The sequence below is a fragment of the Lissotriton helveticus genome, chromosome 2_1 (genome assembly GCF_964261635.1).
Source record: "Lissotriton helveticus chromosome 2_1, aLisHel1.1, whole genome shotgun sequence".
In the NCBI taxonomy this organism is placed as follows: Eukaryota; Metazoa; Chordata; class Amphibia; order Caudata; family Salamandridae; genus Lissotriton; species Lissotriton helveticus.
This window is the reverse complement of record NC_136059.1, coordinates 1,454,762,151-1,454,775,921: the sequence shown is the minus strand read 5'-3', so window position 1 is coordinate 1,454,775,921 and position 13,771 is coordinate 1,454,762,151. Positions and strand designations below refer to the sequence as shown.

The following is a 13,771-nucleotide window of genomic DNA, read 5'->3' as shown; positions in this document are numbered from 1 at the left end:
ATCTCAAGGCTCTGTCCCCCCAAGCTGGAAGAGTGCAGTAGTCAAGCCACTCCTAAAAAAACCTCATTTGGACCCCGCCGACATGGCGAACTACCGGCCAATCTCACTCCTCCCATGCGTCAGCAAAATGGCCGAGAAACTGGTCAATGGGCAACTGTCACAGTTCCTTGAATCAAACAACCTTCTGCGGCAGTCACAAACTGGGTTTCGCCCGGGCCACGGCACAGATACCGCCCTTCTCGCTGTCATCGAGGAGGCAAGGTGCATCCTGGATTCAGGAGGGTCAGTGGCAGTGATCCTCCTGGACCTCAGCGCAGCCTTTGACACGGTTAACCACCGTGTCCTACTCCAGCGGCTGGCCGTGGCAGGGCTCGCAGGCTCGGCGCTCACATGGATAGAATCCTTCCTTTCAGGGCGCTCGTTCCAGGTATGGGATGGCAACTCCCACTCTGCCTCCCTCCCCCTTGCGAGCGGAGTCCCCCAGGGGTCATCACTAAGCCCCACTTTATTTAATGCTTACATGGCCCCCCTTGAGGATGTCGTCGCCCCCTTCGGGATCAAGATAGTTAGCTATGCGGACGACACGCAATTGGTCGTCTCACTCTCACATCTGGACAATCACCCAGACAACCTGCCGAACTGCCTCCAGCAAATTCACCACTGGATGTGCGAGTCATCGCTCAAGCTAAACGAATCAAAGACAGAAGTCATGCTTTTGGGCAAGCAATGGACCACCATCCCCTCATCGGTCTGGCCAGACGTCTTCGGGGAAGTACCCACCCCGAAACAAGTAATCAAGACCTTAGGAGTCTGGCTAGAACCCGAGCTGTCTCTGAAAACCCAAGCAGCCAAAACAGCAGGCACCTGTTTTGGTCTCATGCGCTCCATCCGCAGGATCCTCCCACTACTTCCGCCCCTATCTAGGAAACTCTTGGTCCAAGGTCTGATCCTTGCGCGGCTAGACTACAGTAATATGGTCTATCTGGGAGCTCCTGAAGCCACTATGGCTAAACTTCAGCGTTCGCAAAACGCAGCTGCCCGGCTCCTTATGAATCTCCCTTCCAGAGTCTCAGCCAGACCAGCGATCAAGGCCCTTCACTGGCTTCCAATACGACAAAGGGTAGAATTCAAGGCCCTGTGCACCGCACACAAACTTCTCAACGGTCTCGGCCCTGCTATCCTGAGAGACCTGGTCCCCCCCTACAAGGCCCCCAGGTCCCTACGCTTGGACAATGAGCGCCTGGCCAACGTCCCCAGATACAGGAAGGCACGCACCGGCGGTCGACGCTTTTCTGTAAAAGCATCCTCAGGATGGAACTCACTTCCTCGCCCCCTGAGGCTGGAACCCAGCCATCTCCTTTTCCGGCAAAAATTGAAAACGCAGCTGTTCCCAAAATAAAGTCCCCTCTCCCCTCTGGTCTCCACAAATGTTACAGCGCGGGGATGCCTCCGGGTCACCAGGCGCTCTATAAATCGCTAAATAAATAAATAAATACATACGAGAAAACAACACTTAGGGGCCGATTATGATGGCGGACGGACCTGAGTCCGTCCGCCACCATAGAGTAGAAGGGACCGTCCGCAGGGGCTGCGGCGGTCCCTCCGTGCAGATTAGGATGTGACCGCCAGGGTGGCGGTCACATCCTCAATCTTTAACATTGCGGCGGGTGCAGCTTCAAGCTGCACCCGCCGCAATGTTAAAAATGCATACATTGCATTTGTATGCAGCAAGCGACAGGCACCGAGCGGTGCCTGCCGATTACTGCATACAAATGCAGGGGGGTACCATAGGTACCCCCCATGTGCACCCCCCACCCCCCTTCACCCAGGGGGCCTGCAACGGGCCCCTGCAGTGAAGCTCTGTATGCTTTTCCACGGCGGAAAACCCGCCGTGGAAAAGCATTTCTTTTCGGGCATCCTAATTTGGCTGACGGTGTCTGAGAGACACCGTCACCATATTAGTGCTTTTCCGCCGTGGTTGTAAGCCAACCGCGGCGGAAAAGCTGCGGACGGAAACCAGGACCCACCAGCCATCCTAATGTGGCGGTGGGTCTTTGGTGGGTCCGCAGAGGATTTTCCGCATCCTCCGGGCCGGCGGTGGCTTCCGCTGGCCCGGAGGATGCGGAAAATCCTCAATCATAATCGGGCCCTTAATGTTCATCAGCAGCTTCCTTTTGTGTGGAAGTATTTCCAGTGTGCATGAATCACAGGGAAACTGCAAGCTCCGCGAGGCCTGTAGCAGGCTTCCTAAGAGGTGAAGGAGCGTGATACTGCGTTGGTATTAAAAGATACCACTACACAGCCTGCTTTTCTCCGGAACAAAATGCTAACTCGTATATTCTAAATGGATGTGCTGCTATGTGAAGGAACCATCTCCTCTGAACGGACAAAAGACATTATTGGCCACTTTTCTCGTGACTCTTTCCTGAATAATGGACATCCTTCTGTCAGGCAGGCTGTCCAGCTCAGCAGAAACTCAAATGTCATGCTCGTTGTGGGGGCCCTACAAAGGCATCCTTGACATCCTCAAAGCCCTGTGCAATAAAGGACAAACGGCGCCTGCGTCACTCTGCGCACCCAGTTTGCCTTTGTCTCTCATCCCACATGATTCGGTTTCTATGGTTCTTACTAAAAATTCAACAAAGGGGCTCTGTGGTCTGCACCTACGTCTGAACATAATTTGCTCCAGTCTCCTTTTGTTAAATTGCCAAAGGTAACTTTTATTAATACTCTTCGAGTATAATAGCTCTAAAAATATTTCTTTCTTTCATTAAAGATGCTATTACAAATGAAAGAATATCTATACTTTAGGATAATTTCCCAAGTTAGGTTAAGGAATAAACACAGCCAACCGCAGCCCAGTTGCTCATTTAATCTAGCTTTTTAAATCCTAGATGCTCAGCATTCCCATCACCCCACAGTGCATAGTTCGTCAGTCGTGCAGGGACATGGACAAGCTTTGTCCCGCACCGGAGCTGTGGGGGAGTCCGAGCCTCCATCTTGTGTGAGTCATATCCACAGGCGACAAACGTCACTAACGCCCTGGGCGCAGATTGTCCGGGCTGGCTTTTATTGTGAAGCCTGGCATTAAAAAAGCGCACCTCAAGATGATCAGTATCTGTGTAAAACTATAAACCCAATAAAACCATAATCCAGGCACCACTAATAATACTAATGCCAAAACAACGTCACTAGTAATAATTATCGCAATCATAACACTTTTACTATTCATAAATTCTTTTTGTGTTGTGATGTGGTAACATATTTTACTGTCATGTTTCATATTCGTCAGCCTGTCATTTGCACACAAGCTCCTATGTGGTCACAATTTTAAATCTGTTATGTAGCTGTGTAGCCTAAATATTTTTCTCTGTGGCTAACACTGTCCCCCATTCCCCTTCTGTGTCACAAATGAAGCTGCCATAGTTCGGGCAAATGCTCTCAAATCTAAAATCAGATTTTAATTATTGCATCTGAATAGAAAGTAGGGAGTTGTAGGGACTAATGTGGAATAAGCAGCATACGGGACATCTGCCAAAAAAGTGGCAGATGATGACTCTCGTATTACGAGTGCATTGCTGTCAATGGCACTCTAAATATGGTGGGCACTGCACTCGCCACTTTTTTTAGCTTAGTCACACTCTAAGCTGATGAGAGAAAGTGATCAAAATATGAATATATAGGTCTCCCAGACATCCACCAGCTGCCCCAGCCTTCCTGCAGGAACATGAGGGGGAGACATTTCCACCGCCACGCCCATGTTAGCTACAGGTTTCAGTTCACAATTCCCCTTTGTCTGCTGCAGGCTGTTTCACACTCTGCATCCAGACTCTGAAAGAGGCATTCTGCACATTGTTTCAGAGGCAAGCGAGGAATAATATTTGTAGTGCAACTGAAGTTGTTTAATGCAGCACATGAATCGTTTACCATTTAGATTTTTTTCGGTTGGGTTGTCTGAATTTCTATGGTTATAGGCCAAGGCTCACGGAGCCGAGGTGACCACACTCTTTTATGGAAGGAGGAAGTTTTCCGGAGCTTGTTGTAATCAAGGGAAACTAGGCGTACAATGTAACCAGCATCGTCTTTATCCCTGGCACCACATGAGCCAGTTATTACTGCAAGCTTACAGAATTGCCATGTAGGTTATTTTTAAAATATGTCTTTCCAGCGGTAGCGAGTTAAGCTAAGGTTACTCTCAAAGGATGGAATTGGATAGAACATTACATTTGACTAGCACAAATATAATGCACAGTATTAATTATAGTAATGAAGTACGTGTAAATAGTCTAATTATTTAAATTTGAGTAACGAAATACGACTTTTTCTATTAAATCCAAATACAGTATCACTGCTTGGTTCTAGCTGTAAGGTTTAGAAGTGAGATCAATTTGTATGTACATTTAGAGCAAAATCTAAATTTAGTGCCTACAATTAGAGCACTCAAGATCTATTTTCTTTACTTTCAGTAACCTCATACTGTATTACGTAAAACATGTGAGGTACTAACATATTGAACGATACATAACATCAGTGTTGCACTTTGTGGGAAGCAGGCTCTCTATATTGTGTACTAAAAGGAGGTACATTGTGCTGATAGCCCAGCGGGTCCCAGATTGGTACATAGAGGCAAAAGTAGATAATACTAGGCCTCTATTTGTGGTAGTGTGAGAAAACAGTTTGGCTTATCAGGGGGTAGTGCTAAGCATTTGTTGTACTCGAAGAGGCAACAGATGAGACACACACTCAGGAATAAATCTGAGACCAATTTGCAAAAATAACACTGATTTTATATAATATTTCAAACCAAGAATTTTATTGACAGGTAAGTGCTTTTTTAGTTATGATTTTCAAAGCTCAGTAAATAACTCACTATTATGTGCGATTATGCACAATAGACGCTATGGAGGAAAAACAAAAATTAATAGAAAATCGTACAGTTGGTTCTTGGGGTCCACCTTCTGGATTTAGGTAAGTAGGAATGTCAGGTCCAATGTTCCACCAGTGGATCATTAGGAGTGTCCTGGATTTGGCCAGAACAGGGTGCTGAGGTTGTTGGTATCTAGTGCGTTAAGTAGAAGGGGGCCACCAAAAAACTGGTTGCATAGGGGGATGCACAGGTAAGTCTGTGGTCCCAAATGAGGGATCGGGTCACAAGGGCATCAGGACCATGGGAGCACAGCTGGTTCATTGGTACTCAAGCTCTGCAGTCTGGGTGCAGAGCAGATAGGTCAGCCGGGCTCTGTGCTCCAAGATGGTCTTCGCGGTCGGGGGCAGGCAGGTTGCAGGGATGATTTCCGGACAGCTGGGCCACTAACAAAGTGAGTCTCAGGGATCTCAACGTCCCTTGATGGGTGCTTGCTTCTTGGGCGGTTGAAGTCCAGATTGTACTCTTTGCCTCTGTGTGGGTACAAGGTGGTCTGGTACCTCGCGTATTGCCTAGGCATGGCTCCGTTAGGTCCTGGTGTCCTTCCACTCAGTGGGGGACAGATCTGACCCACCAGAGCTGGTGTTCCTCTTCTTGCTTGGGTTCTGCATCAGAGTTGCCGGGGAGCAGCAAGTCAGTAAACCGTACTCTGTGGGATCAGGGACTGCGTACTGCAGGGGAGTAGTTCCTCTACTTTAAGGCAATTCTCTCGCTATTGTTGAAGTGCTGGAGGTGCTCTGGGAGGCCTCACAGCAGCAGGACAAGACAGCACACCACGATGGCCACAGCAATGTATGCCATGTCAACTGTTCACTTTTCTCTGTCCCAAGATACGCAGCCTGCAATTACAGTTTGCATGGTCTTGGTGGGGTCCCTATGGTGGCACACTTTGTGCTGCAGCCAGAGTGGACCCTCTTTAGTTCCAATGCCCTAGGTACCAGGGGTACCATTTACTAGAGAGTTATAGGGGTTGCTGAAGTTGTGCCAGTTATGGTACAGTTTTGGGAAAGAACACTAGTACTGGGAACCTGGTGAGCAGGGACCCAGTACACTTCAGTCGAAGGTGCATCAAAAACCAGGCAAAAAGTGAGAGGGGGATCCATTTTCCCACACACTTCTACAGGAAATTCACCTAGCTAAAATGACTAAACATACTAACAACTAAGCAGTGGGTCACACTCGCCCTTATGTGACCTCCTATTCTTCCTATGCCCTTGCGGGTGATTATACTAGTAAAAAACAGATGCGTTCGTTGTCACTCAGTGCACATAATTATGCTTGATCATGGAAGATTCACTGCTGTTCAGGGTGTCCTACATGGAAAATGTGTCACAACAATAAATACATATGGCCCTTGGGCATATGCTGGAACAAAATATTACTTTCCTCGCAATTAGATGGGGAGGTGATTTCAACACTACTTTTGACTTCACAGCTGACCGATCAGCTGCAACAACACACTGTGATAGAGCAATATCGACAATCTTCGCAATTTCATAAGCACCCACAAACTGCTGGATATTTGCAGAGTTAGAAATAAGAGAGTGAGGGAGGGTACTTTCACATCATTGGTTCACAATTTGTTTTCAAAGCAGGATTTCTGGTTAGCTACCCATGATTTCATTATTTAAAAAAAATAAACTGTGGTGTTTTTAACCCCAACATGGAAACACAAGTAGAAAAGAGGTTCTCCCAAATCCTTTCCCTCATGTCCAGAGTCACCCTCATGAAAATAGTCATTCTTCTTAAATTTCTCCACCTATTCATTAACATTCCCATACTCCTGCCACAGTACTTCCTTAACAGACTTGGATCGCTCATGATCAGTCCTGCTTGGGCTGGCAAATATCCCAGATTGAAATGGGATACAAAAAGGGTGGCTTTGCAGCATCCTATCTGGAATTGCATTATTATTGCCCAAAGGCACAATACACACAATATTGGTACTTCCCACCTCCTAAATGTTCTCATATAGCTTTTGAGAAAAATAACACTTTGCCTGCGTCATTGCAATCAGCAATGTTCCAAGGACCAACTAACCACGATCCGCACCACAACATGCACAATGCGTTCATGGAGGAAACTATGCATAAAAGACTGTTTGGAACTGTTATGCTCACACCTTTGCTACTCTTGCATCATTCATTATAATCCCCCACTAGAAAGGTAGATCATTGAATATTTTGTGATCTCTTTAACTCTTTAAAATTAGGGGCTTATAACCCAATAGATAATTTGTTACATTGGCCAAATTTGCCTACAAATGAACGCAAATGCCACTAGAGAATTTCCTATGTTACCGCATGAGGGCAGATGCAGAGATGCCTACTCCACATTCCCATGTGAACCCCCTCACTTCCCAACCCTTAAAAATGCTGGTAGCAGCTGAATTGCTATACACAAGGCGAGGCAGCTCTATAACTGAATGCAGGCTATTGAAGCCCACACCTAGGGATAAACTGGAACAGATACCTTCAACATCAAATTTCTGAGGAGTAAAAATGTGTACCTCATGGCTATAGTTTGGGTGACACCAACTGCTAGTCATATTATGGTCTGGTAATGGGGATCGCAGTCACAAATGATAAAAGGGTGCCACAGTGGATCGACCCTGATTTTGTAAGTTATTCCAAAAATTGCATTTTGGAGTAATAACCAAAATGTGCAGAACATCTCTCAGGTGACTAGTGATACAAGTCTCCTGCATAGGGAACAAACCAGACCAATGAGAATGGGGAGAGGAGTGATGCATGGCGATTATGCACAGAGCATTCGATCCTTCAGGGGCACATAATGTACTGCTCCGAATTAATTTAGTTGTACCTCCAGTGACATACTGGCCTCTCCTTTTTAAGTATCACATGATAGAATCACAACAATTCAGTTCAAGCCTGGAAGATATAAAATCCCTCATTCACCTCACGGAGAGAATATGAAGAGAATTGCCCTATTCGTCAACTGATATCTGACTCAGCTTCATAACTTCTGTTGAACAAAATCAGAGTGACATTGGCGTCGCAGTCTTCGTTCGTAGCCTACAACCGGCTTTGGAACCTCCATCTTGAGCAGGAACTGTCGAGAGCTGATAGGCCCTGGAGCACAGGAAGCGAGCTCCCTGCTAGAAAGACTTGTAATTTACTGGAGATGTATGGGGAGACTTTGGACATATTGGGTAGAACTGAGTAATCCCCGGTAGCTACGTGTGAGTGACCTGTGTTGGTTTTAATGAGTACCCATTCCTGGAAAATGCTTGTGTGGCAAATATACCTTTATCTGTGGAACTCTTTTGAGCCATGCAGACTTCCAGCAGAGGACCTGAGGATCAATCTGCAGCCATTGAACTGGGTTTGTCATGCAACTTCAAAAGTATCACTATTCAGCCTGAGCTTTTCACTTCATTAATGCCTGCTCCGGTGAGCCTTCACACCGCAGGTATCAGAACTCAATGACGCTTTTCAGGATAAGGCCCCCTGTTTTGGCTGCTGAACTGCTAAAACCTCCAGAAAAGTTTCTAAGTCCATAGATGACGTTCTGGACGAGTGAAAGCTCTCACTTTGCTTTTCTTTGTCTCTGGATCCCAGTTAGCCTTACATTATAAGATCTTGTTATTTTTTGATGGTTTATCTATTTATTAGTGTTTATTTATTTTACATCGTTTACAGCTGCACTCTGCCATTGGGGTATCAGTGCACTTTACAGTGATACAAACGTAAGAAAGGTATTTTTACGTAGAACAAATGGCAGGGGTAGAGGTCTTCGAGTTAACAAATTAACAACCATTGAACATAGTTACATTGCACCATAGGGTTTGGTAGATGTCATGCAATGGAAAGTTTTTTCATATTCGGAAATGAAGAAAAGGAGGATTAATGAAATAAAGCATTTCCCTACGATCAGACAGTTTTGTCAAGTCGGTAAGCATCATTTAATCGAGGTTTTCATGTTTCACTATTTACTTATCAGCCACTAAATGGGTATCTGTTTGTCTCTCATTTTTACTTCACATGTTAATGCTTTGTTTTGACCTCTTTGTGCATGAGGGTAAAGCGAGGGAGGCAGGCTGAAGCCACATAAAAGCTTGGCTCACTATAGGCTCGAGGTTCCAAAAGGACCTCGAGCTGTACCAGAGCCCGGCTTCAGGCTCGAGCCTGGGCGAGGCAGGCTGAAGCCACATTAAAGCTTGGCTCACTATAGGCTCGTGGTTCCAAAAGGACCTCGAGCTGAACCAGAGCCCGGCTTCAGGCTCGAGTCTGGGGGAGGCAGGCTGAAGCCACATAAAAGCTTGGCTCACTATAGGCTCGAGGTTCCGAAAGGACCTCGAGCTGAACTAGAGCCTGGCTTCAGGCTCGAGCCTGGGCCAGGCAGGCTGAAGCCACATAAAAGCTTGGCTCACTATAGGCTCGAGGTTCCAAAAGGAGCTCGAGCTGAACCAGAGCCCGGCTTCAGGCTCGAGCCTGGGGGAGGCAGGCTGAAGCCACATAAAAGCTTGGCTCACTATAGGCTCGAGGGTTCAAAAGGACCTCGAGCTGAACCAGAGCCCGGCTTCAGGCTCGAGTCTGGGGGAGGCAGGCTGAAGCCACATAAAAGCTTGGCTCACTATAGGCTCGAGGTTCCAAAAGGACCTCGAGCTGTACCAGAGCCCGGCTTCAGGCTCGAGCCTGGGCGAGGCAGGCTGAAGCCACATTAAAGCTTGGCTCACTATAGGCTCGTGGTTCCAAAAGGACCTCGAGCTGAACCAGAGCCCGGCTTCAGGCTCGAGTCTGGGGGAGGCAGGCTGAAGCCACATAAAAGCTTGGCTCACTATAGGCTCGAGGTTCCGAAAGGACCTCGAGCTGAACTAGAGCCTGGCTTCAGGCTCGAGCCTGGGCCAGGCAGGCTGAAGCCACATAAAAGCTTGGCTCACTATAGGCTCGAGGTTCCAAAAGGAGCTCGAGCTGAACCAGAGCCCGGCTTCAGGCTCGAGCCTGGGGGAGGCAGGCTGAAGCCACATAAAAGCTTGGCTCACTATAGGCTCGAGGGTTCAAAAGGACCTCGAGCTGAACCAGAGCCCGGCTTCAGGCTCGAGTCTGGGGGAGGCAGGCTGAAGCCACATAAAAGCTTGGCTCACTATAGGCTCGAGGTTCCGAAAGGACCTCGAGCTGAACTAGAGCCTGGCTTCAGGCTCGAGCCTGGGCCAGGCAGGCTGAAGCCACATAAAAGCTTGGCTCACTATAGGCTCGAGGTTCCAAAAGGAGCTCGAGCTGAACCAGAGCCCGGCTTCAGGCTCGAGTCTGGGGGAGGCAGGCTGAAGCCAGATGAAAGCTTGGCTCACTATAGGCTCGAGGTTCTGAAAGGACCTCGAGCTGAACTAGAGCCTGGCTTCAGGCTCGAGTCTGGGGGAGGCAGGCTGAAGCCACATAAAAGCTTGGCTCACTATAGGCTCGAGGTTCCGAAAGGACCTCGAGCTGAACCAGAGCCCGGCTTCAGGCTCGAGCCTGGGAGGAGGCAGGCTGAAGCCACATAAAAGCATGGCTCACGATAGGCTCGAGGTTCCGAAAGGACCTCGAGCTGAACTAGAGCCTGGCTTCAGGCTCGAGTCTGGGGGAGGCAGGCTGAAGCCACATAAAAGCTTGGCTCACTATAGGCTCGAGGTTCCGAAAGGACCTCGAGCTGAACCAGAGCCGGGCTTCAGGCTCGAGTCTGGGGGAGGCAGGCTGAAGCCACATAAAAGCTTGGCTCACTATAGGCTCGAGGTTCCAAAAGGGCCTCGAGCTGAACCAGAGCCCGGTTTCAGGCTCGAGCCTGGGGGAGGCAGGCTGAAGCCACATAAAAGCTTGGCTCACTATAGGCTCGAGGTTCCGAAAGGAGCTCGAGCTGAACCAGACCCCCGCTTCGGGCTCGAGTCTGGGGGAGGCATGCTGAAGCCACATAAAAGCTTGGCTCACTATAGGCTCGAGGTTCCAAAAGGGCCTCGAACTGAACCAGAGCCGGGCTTCAGGCTCGAGCCTGGGGGAGGCAGGCTGAAGCCACATAAAAGCTTGGCTCACTATAGGCTCGAGGTTCCAAAAGGAGCTCGAGCTGAACCAGAGCCCGGCTTCGGGCTCGAGCCTGGGGGAGGCAGGATGAAGCCACATAAAAGCTTGGCTCACTATAGGCTCGAGGTTCCAAAAGGACCTCGAGCTGTACCAGAGCCCGGCTTCAGGCTCGAGCCTGGGCGAGGCAGGCTGAAGCCACATTAAAGCTTGGCTCACTATAGGCTCGAGGTTCCAAAAGGGCCTCGAGCTGAACCAGAGCCCGGCTTCAAGCTCGAGCCTGGGAGGAGGCAGGCTGAAGTCACATAAAAGCTTGGCTCACTATAGGCTCGAGGTTCCAAAAGGACCTCGAGCTGAACCAGAGCCCGGCTTCAGGCTCGAGTCTGGGGGAGGCAGGCTGAAGCCACATAAAAGCTTGGCTCACTATAGGCTCGAGGTTCCGAAAGGACCTCGAGCTGAACTAGAGCCTGGCTTCAGGCTCGAGCCTGGGCCAGGCAGGCTGAAGCCACATAAAAGCTTGGCTCACTATAGGCTCGAGGTTCCGAAAGGAGCTCGAGCTGAACCAGAGCCCGGCTTCAGGCTCGAGTCTGGGGGAGGCAGGCTGAAGCCACATAAAAGCTTGGCTCACTATAGGCTCGAGGTTCCGAAAGGACCTCGAGCTGAACCAGAGCCTGGCTTCAGGCTCGAGTCTGGGGGAGGCATGCTGAAGCCATATAAAAGCTTGGCTCACTATAGGCTCAAGGTTCCAAAAGGGCCTCGAACTGAACCAGAGCCCGGCTTCAAGCTCGAGCCTGGGGGAGGCAGGCTGAAGCCACATAAAAGCTTGGCTTACTATAGGCTCGAGGTTCCAAAAGGAGCTCGAGCTGAACCAGAGCCCGGCTTCGGGCTCGAGCCTGGGGGAGGCAGGATGAAGCCACATAAAAGCTTGGCCCACTATAGGCTCGAGGTTCCAAAAGGACCTCGAGCTGTACCAGAGCCAGGCTTCAGGCTCGAGCCTGGGCGAGGCAGGCTGAAGCCACATTAAAGCTTGGCTCACTATAGGCTCGAGGTTCCAAAAGGGCCTCGAGCTGAACCAGAGCCCGGTTTCAGGCTCGAGTCTGGGGGAGGCAGGCTGAAGCCACATAAAAGCTTGGCTCACTATAGGCTCGAGGTTCCAAAAGGGCCTCGATCTGAACCAGAGCCCGGTTTCAGGCTCGAGCCTGGGGGAGGCAGGCTGGAGCCACATAAAAGCTTGGCTCAGTATAGGCTCGAGGTTCCAAAAGGACCTCGAGCTGAACCAGAGCCCGGCTTCAGGCTCAAGCATGTCTCGAGCTTTCAGTGGCTCGCCCACCGCTGCTTTTTTGCGAGCACAAACAAGTGAGCACGCAGGCAGAGATGAGAATGCAGTAGAGGACAGATATTCCTATATCTGGGAAGTGGTGAGTCATATGATTGTGGAAGGATTCCCACCCCTTCCTTTCCCTTACCTCATCTATGGCAAGGCAGCATGACACCATTTGAATTCCAGCAATGATGCCACACTAACATAGTGGCAAAGATGTAACAGAATGTAAAACCAACCGGTTGTATGTCAATACAACGCGGTGTTTACACCGCACTACCATTACAACGCTGGTTTTACGCTGTAGGGTGCTGGACCTAGGAATAGAGATTTACTATTGCAACACCAGCCTACGTACAGTAGGGAAGGTGTTGGAATAGTAAATCTACTATTCCTTAGCCTAGAGCGCCCTCCAGCGCAAGTTGTGGTAACCCAAACCAACCGTCACCATGCACAGCATGACGAAGTGCTTTCTATAACACCTGTCTTTATGCATCATGTGTTATCTCTGACGAGAGGCACCGATCCTCGCTCAGCTCCCAGCAGGTAGGTCTGTGGTTAAGAAGGATCCTTAGCACACCATAAATTAGACATGTTATGTTTAGATTCATATTTTCGTACTTGACAGCCTTTCTGTCTGTTCTCCTTAAGAGTCAGTACACCATGGCTGAGTATAATGGGGGACTCTAAGGTCATAATTTGCTATTCTTTAAAAGTTATGGCATTTAAGTATACAGTGCTAAGTGCGTTGTTAAATGCATAATGTTCTCCATTTTGTTCAAACCTTACTTGTGGAGAGAACCCCTCCCCCATCAAGCTTCCCTTGTAGGGCTTGCTTGCTGCCTGCAGTAGTTGGGCTGATCTTACAAAATGTGCCAGGACTGCTTTTGGTTCTTACTCCAGCCCAGTGTAAAATACTCACGCAGAGACAGATCGGAATTGAGTAATCCAGTACATCTGTTGCCAATGCCAAAGGGATGATGTCCCTGAAGTCAGTAAGAAAAACAAATGATGGACGGAATGCTAAACAATGCAAACATTCACCCCTAGTCAAGAGATCTGGGTTAAATCCATTGTTCTTTTGCTCACCATGCCACCCCAGTTTAGACCCAGCCATATGCAAATTAGTCTAGACCCTGTGCCTCATGGGAACAGTCCAGCCTGAACTGCCAAGCCAGGTCCTCCCTGGACCGGAAACAAGCATCCTGGGACCGGAAACGGCATCACCCCTCATCAGCCAGGCTAGCTTGAATCCAGTGGTGCTGTGAGTTTGGGACCCACGTCTGGGTATTCCTTTCCCAGTCAGAAAGTCCTACTCCAGTCACCCATTCATGACCGGCGCATGTTAGCCTATCGTCCCTTCATTCAGATGCCACTACTTTATTCGAAAATCAACCGCTACTGTCCGTTGTCTCTTTACTCTTAAATTAAACTTGTTTCATAGGGCCAAAGCCAATGTTGTGTTCAAGCAGCCCTCGGCGGCCATAGCCTCCCAGCCCTTCTTCACTCTTGTAC

General features: G+C 49.0%; 1 protein-coding gene across 5 annotated transcripts in view; it reads left to right on the top strand.

Moving 5' to 3' along the window:
- SHROOM3 (shroom family member 3) overlaps positions 1-13,771 on the top strand; it is a 387,668-nt gene that overhangs the window by 140,827 nt on the left and 233,070 nt on the right. The window lies entirely within an intron of this gene.